The following is a 6,736-nucleotide window of genomic DNA, read 5'->3' on the forward strand; positions in this document are numbered from 1 at the left end:
ACATGTACACATCCCATCATGTACATAACTATAATTTCGGTGAGGAACAGAATTCTAAAGTTGTAAATGATGCAGAGAAAATAACCCCATCCATATATTTCCCCCTCTTCACTAAGGCAAACTGAAGACTATAGTAGTCCTATATGATGACACTGGGTGTGTATGGGGGGAAGGGATTATCTTCCCACACTGGCCTGCTCTCCTGTGCTACATTTCATATAGCCATGACCACAGCCATATATGGAGTGGAATAAGGACAGGACCTGCACAGCTCTTGGTCTCCCAAGGATGGAATTGCTGGCGTCCTCTCTTTAAATGTGGGCTGAGCAAATGTGTGAGCCAGCAGCTATGAGCTAGTTTCAAATAAATGACTGCTTCCTAGATCTGCCTGGCTTGTAAAAATTACTGGGTGCCTATTTAAAACAAGCCATGCCTCAGAATTCTGATTCAAAATATCTGAAAAGGGCCCAGGAAATTTTCACTGGTACTTCAGATGATTTTTGAAATCAAGCAAGTTTTATAAGCACAAGTTTTGTAGTTTTGAAATCTGCAATTTCAGAAAGAAAACCATGAAGAGGGAGAGGCCAGTGGTGTTTCTCCCCTGAGCTTGGGAATATGCATTGGGAATATGACAAGGTAGATTATTACTTCAGGTCCAATCCACTGCCCATCTTGAAGAGAAAATTTCCATGATGTCCACAGGAATCCAAGATAAAGAGGGATTTTAACTCTTATGTATAAAGGCCGATTAATACTCACAAACTCACTACATGTAGTGAAACATACAATGAAAATCTTAGTGTCACACAGCTATTCTTCCATGTCCTGGTGGTAAAGTCATAGCCCCACTAACAAAAAGTAAATAAATAAATAAATGCATCTCAATACTATAATGGTACAGCCAGAGTTCTGAGATAATAGAATAAAGCTAGTTAATGCAGCTAGTTAAAATGTGGATACTACTGAGAGCTATTTTTAACATAATCCTCAAACAGAATACAACTTCTCACAAGAATTCCTGTATTATAGAAGTACATTAGGAATCCCAACGAGCAGATTCACAAATACATGGTGAGGGCCTCGAAGGGAACATAGGAAGATAAAAACAGCAATAATGTAGATTGGTAGGATTATAAGTGAAGTTTTCTATATTATTTTCCTTTATTTTTATTTTAATATGGATGCAATAAATAAGGAATTAACTATTGTTAATGTATTACTTGCTATTTACCCATCACTATTTTGTCAAAAAGCAAATGAAAATATTCCTTAATGACAACTGAGTCAGCTTACTAAAATTGTTTCTATTAATGAAGATATTAAAGCCCATCAATATATTTCTTTGTAGGGCGCCTGGGTGGCTCAGTTGGTTAAGCGACTGCCTTCGGCTCAGGCCATGATCCTGGAGCCCCGGGATCGAGTCCCGCATCTGGCTCCCTGCTCGGTAGGGAGTCTGCTTCTCCCTCTGACCCTCCCCCCTCTCATGCTCTCTGTCTCTCACTCTCTCTCTCTCAAATAAATAAATGAAAGCTTTAAAAAAAATATATATATATATTTCTTTGTAATAAACTTCATTTTTGACATGGAAATACTATAAGAGGCATTGAGAGTCTTTTTTTTTTTTAAGAGAGAGAGCATGAGCAAGTGGGGGGAGGGTAGGAGCAGAGGGAGAGGGAGAGAGAGAATCTTAAGCAGGCTCCATGCTCAGCATGGAATCCACTGTGAGGCTCAGTCCCATGACCCTGAGATCACGACCTGAGCCAAAGTCAAGAGTCTGATGCTTAGGGGCTCCTGGGTGGCTCAGTCGGTTAAGTGTCCCACTCTTGGTTTCAACTCAGGTCATGATCTCAGGGTCGTGAGATCGAGCCCTGCGTCTGGCTCAGCACTCAGCACAGAGTCTGCTTGAGATTCTCTATCCCTCCCCCTCTGCCCCTCCCCCTGCCTGCGTGCACGCACAGGTGCACTCTCTCTCTCCAATAAATAAATAAATAAAATCTTAAAAAAGAGAGAGTTGGACACTTAACCGACTGAGCCACCCAGGCACCCCAAGGCATTGAGAGTCTTATCCCAACTTCTGAAAAACTATTTTATACAGTATGAAAACAATTAAATGTTTACTAAAATAGCACCAAACATTCTGAAAACATAAAATATGCAACAGAAGTCTCTAAGGCAGAGGGAAGGGAGAGGCTAAAGTCAAGGGAGTGAGGACACAAGAGAGAAGAGTGGGCAACACCTGCTGCATGAGAATTCACTGCATACAGGTGACCTGTGATTTTGCTGCTGTCTTCACTGCCTGAGGATGAGGCACCTGGGCCTCCAGAAAGTACACCGTGGTTAGTCCTACATACCTCCTCCCCAAAACAACAGGGCTCACCAGCAGAAGTGTACAGCTGGAACCATCCCATATGGGCCTCATGATCCTTTTATGTTTTGATCTAGATGGAGGAGGAGAGAGTGCCTGAAGGTGGGACAGGAAGAATCATCACAAAGAGGATCCCAGTCTCCAGAAAGGAGAGTCTGGGGGCCTGACAATGCGTGAAAACAACTGATATCAGAGTGAAGGGCTAGAGACCAGCCCTGTGATGGTGGGGAGAATCATGGCCAAGACAGGGGAATAGCAGAGAAAGAAAAAGACAGAGACCTCAAAGAGAAACTGTGAGAACTTGTAGCCTTGCTGCTCTGTAGCTGAGTGCAGATAGACAGATGCTGCTGCCTGAGGGTCCTTGATGACACTATTCTCAGGCAGGCTTGGCTGAGCTCATGCTTTCCTGTCTGGCATACCTCACGAGGATTTTCTTGTTTGACCACAGCTGACTAAAGGATCTTTGCTTCCAGATCATTTGTTAAGGGAGGTGTAACTGTGCAAAAGAAAGACAGGTGCTGAGTCCAGGCCAATGGGAAAAACAGAACTTACACATTTCTCCCACAGTTTAAAAATATGATGTTTGAAATCTGTACTGAAATCAAAGATGGCTTTTTTTTACTTGACTTTCCTACATGATGACTTTTCTGCTTAATATTTTCACTAAAAAGATTTAAGTTGGAATCAGCAAGAAATTTCTCTTCTTATATTTTGGTTTGAAGTTTGATGTTCTCCTTATTTTGAGGATAATAATTGGGTTTTACCATTACATCTAATAAAAATAGGAAAAGTAAAAAATCTATTTTAAAAAGGCCTTGAGCGGGCGCCTGGGTGGCTCAGTTGGTTAAGCGACTGCCTTCGGCTCAGGTCATGATCCTGGAGTCCCTGGATCAAGTCCCGCATCAGGCTCCCTGCTCGGCGGGGAGTCTGCTTCTCCCTCTGACCCTCCCCACCTCTCAAGTTCTCTCTCTCTCTCATTCTCTCTCTCTCAAATAAATAAAATCTTAAAAAAAATAAAAATAAAAAGGCCTTGAGCAATATGTGACAATGCACAAGAATTAATCTTCCTCTAAAAGTCTGGTTCTCCTGCCCCTAAGTTTCAGAGAGAGAAAGAGAGAGGTCTGGCTCAGAAGAACTGTTTTGTCAAGTAAAAAATGGCTCAAAAAGTGTTTACAATTCTCATTTGATTATTTTCTGTAGAAAAACAGCAAAAATCGTTATGGGGACTTTAAATAAAACTTTCAGTATATGCAAAGGAAATGGTACAAGCTACACACTAAGCTGTGTGTAGTTTTGAATTAAGTCAAGTAAAGTAAGAAAGCATCCAAGATAAGGCTAAAATACACCCTTCCCACTGGGGATCTGCTATCCCTGATTAAAAAACTGTAACAAAGCCAATCCTGGCAAAAGCGATGTGCTAGGAAAAGGAACCTTCTCCATTTCCTCTTACAAATACCCACAGCAGGACTTTCCTAGTCGCTAAGTAGTTACCTCTCACTCTCTGTCTCTCTCTCTCTCTCCCTTTGTCTGTCTCTCACTATGTCTCCGTGTGTCTCTCTGTTTCTGTCTCTAGATTTCTCTGTGTGTGTCTCTCTTTCTCTAACCCCCACCTCCTTCAAAAGACTGTGTGGAAGATAGTCACAATGTCCACATAAACCCTGTATATTCCAGAATTCCTCAAAGTAGTATTTAACGTATCCTAGAAATTACAAACTACTACAGTTCTCTGGTAGTGCTATTCAGATGCATGACTGTTCCACTTTAAGCTAAACTAGGGAGAATACTTGAAGAATTTTAACTTCTAGCTCCCCTAGTAACGTACATCTTTTATCATCCAAATTTGCCATGTGTCAGAAAGCCACTGCTATGGCAGCTATTCAACAGCCTACACAAAATGAGTCAGGGTACTCATTCCAGTTCCAGACAACCAATGTCCATGTCACCTATCACCTGTACCAGGGACATCTGGACTCAGAGTATCCCCATGAGGCTCAGTGAGTGGCAAGACAGGCCAGAAGAGGGAAACCAGGAACTCCAAATAGACAGAGCCCAGGAGTAGAGCTGGTGATGGTCAAGGGTCCCAAGAGGGATGACTGGTATTTGGCTTTCACAGGAGACAAAAAGAAGATCTAGGGCCCCAGGCAGCACACCAAGCTAGGGAGATAATCTGGGGCTTGGTCATAGGACATGGCAAAACCAGTAACCAACCATAATAAAGTGAGCCAAATCAGATCTTTTTAAGAATTACTGGTGGTAGGGATAGAAAAATACATGTAAATACATAAAACTATGTATGGGAGAAAAATTCTAGAAATTATAAGATTAGGTATCTAGTCTCATGTTTCCTCCTTACAAACTGGGAGCCTTAAGCAAATCACTAATCTCACTCAGCCTATTTGGACAGCTCTAAAGGAGATAATACCTGTCACACCTGTTGCACAGGTTTAACGGACAGGTGTGATGAAAGGACAGGTGTGAAAGCAGTTTAAAAACCACAAAGTTCTGAAACACACACACACAGTGTTCTAGACCTGTGACATGGCTTCTTTCCCTTTTGTTGCACACCTGAGGGACACTCTGGATTTATAAGAGAACAGTAGTTCTTAATGCTTCAACTTTTACCATGGAGGGAGGTACAGAAGTATCTGGGCTGGGAAAGTATCAGAACCTACAAGCTTTTAAAAGCCTCCTCCTGCCAGACTCCAATGCCCTGCTGTCTCTCTCCCCCCAACCCCACGGACGCACAGTGAGAGTTATTCCTCCAGTCCAACAGTATTTTCAGTTACTTATTGTCAACATGATATTTGATTTATGTTGTAAGTTGAAACTGGAGGCCTGGAGACCACAAGGCCCACAGATGTACTTTCTTTGGCTACAGTGTGGCCTACACAGGTACCTCTCTGCTCCTCCTCCCCAAATTACACATACCCACTACAGTTCTTAATATTTAAAAATCTGGGGCGCCTGGGTGGCTCAGATGGTTAAGCGTCTGCCTTTGGCTCAGGTCATGATCCCAGGGTCCTGGGATCGAGTCCCACATCGGGCTCTCTGCTTCTTGGGAGCCTGCTTCTCCCTCTGCCTCTCTCTCTCTGTCTCTCATGAATAAATAAATAAAATCTTTAAAAAAAAATATTTAGGGATGCTTGGGTGGCTCAGTCATTAAGCGTCTGCCTTCGGCTCAGGTCATGATCTCAGGGTCCTGGGATCGAGTCCCGCATCGGGCTCCTTGCTCGGTGAGGAGCCTGCTTCTCCCTCTCCCTCTGCTGCTCCCCCTGCTTGTGCTCTCTCTCTGACAAATAAATAAAAATCTTAAAAAAAAAAAAAATATTTAAAAATCTGTAGAGTTCCATAAAAATTTAGTTTTCTATTTTTTTTAAAGATTTTATTTATTTATTTGACAGAGAGAGACACAGTGAGAGAGGGAACACAGCAGGGGGAGTGGGAGAGGGAGAAGCAGGCTTCCCGCAGAGCAGGGAGCCCGATGCAAGGCTCGATCCCAGGACCCCGGGACCATGACCTGAGCCAAAGGCAGATGCTTAACGACTGAGCCACCCAGGCGCCCCAAAAATTTAGTTTTCTAGAATCTCTTGAAAAATTAAAAATATCTAGCAACACTGGGTCCAAATTCCCACAAGGCAACACCCAAGTTTTAGGGAGGATCAGAATCACAGAGAGATTGTTAAAACAAGGCAGAGGATCATAGGGGGAAAAATGAAACAAGACGAAACCAGAGAGGGAGACAAACTATAAGAGACTCTTAATCTTAGGAAACAGACTGAGGGTTCCTGGAGGGGAGGGGGGTGGAGGGGGGGGGATGAGTGATGGACACTGGGGAGGTTATGTGTTGTGGTGAGCACTGAGTGTTGTGTAAAACTGATGAATCACAGACCTGTACCCCTGAAAAAAATAATACATTATATGCTAATTTAAAAAAAATCTTTAAAGAAAAAAAACATGGAATACAGGACCCCACCCTCAGAATTTCTGATTCTATTAGTCTGGGATATCCTGAAAACCTGCATTTCTAACAAGTTTCCTGGCAATTCTGATGCTGCTGGTCCAGGGATCCTACTTTGAGAATTACTGTGCTAGATAGATCACTGCATGGGCTGCTCCTGGTGAATAGAGATGCACCCTCCAGTTTGCCATAGCCCCCACCACCTCCTATTGTCGGTGACACAAGTATCTGTTGTCATTCATCATGCTTTCTCTGTTGTTTCCTTACACGTGCAAAACCACTTAACTAACTTAATGTGCCTGGCCTCCTAGGCATTTGAGTTAGCAACCTCTGCTACTTGAGGGCAAAAACCCTGCCTTACTTCTACATCCACTTCTCCCTCTCCCTTACCCCCTTCTCTTTCTGTCTGTCTC

This window comes from Neomonachus schauinslandi, chromosome 2 (genome assembly GCF_002201575.2).
Source record: "Neomonachus schauinslandi chromosome 2, ASM220157v2, whole genome shotgun sequence".
Lineage (NCBI taxonomy): Eukaryota > Metazoa > Chordata > Mammalia > Carnivora > Phocidae > Neomonachus > Neomonachus schauinslandi.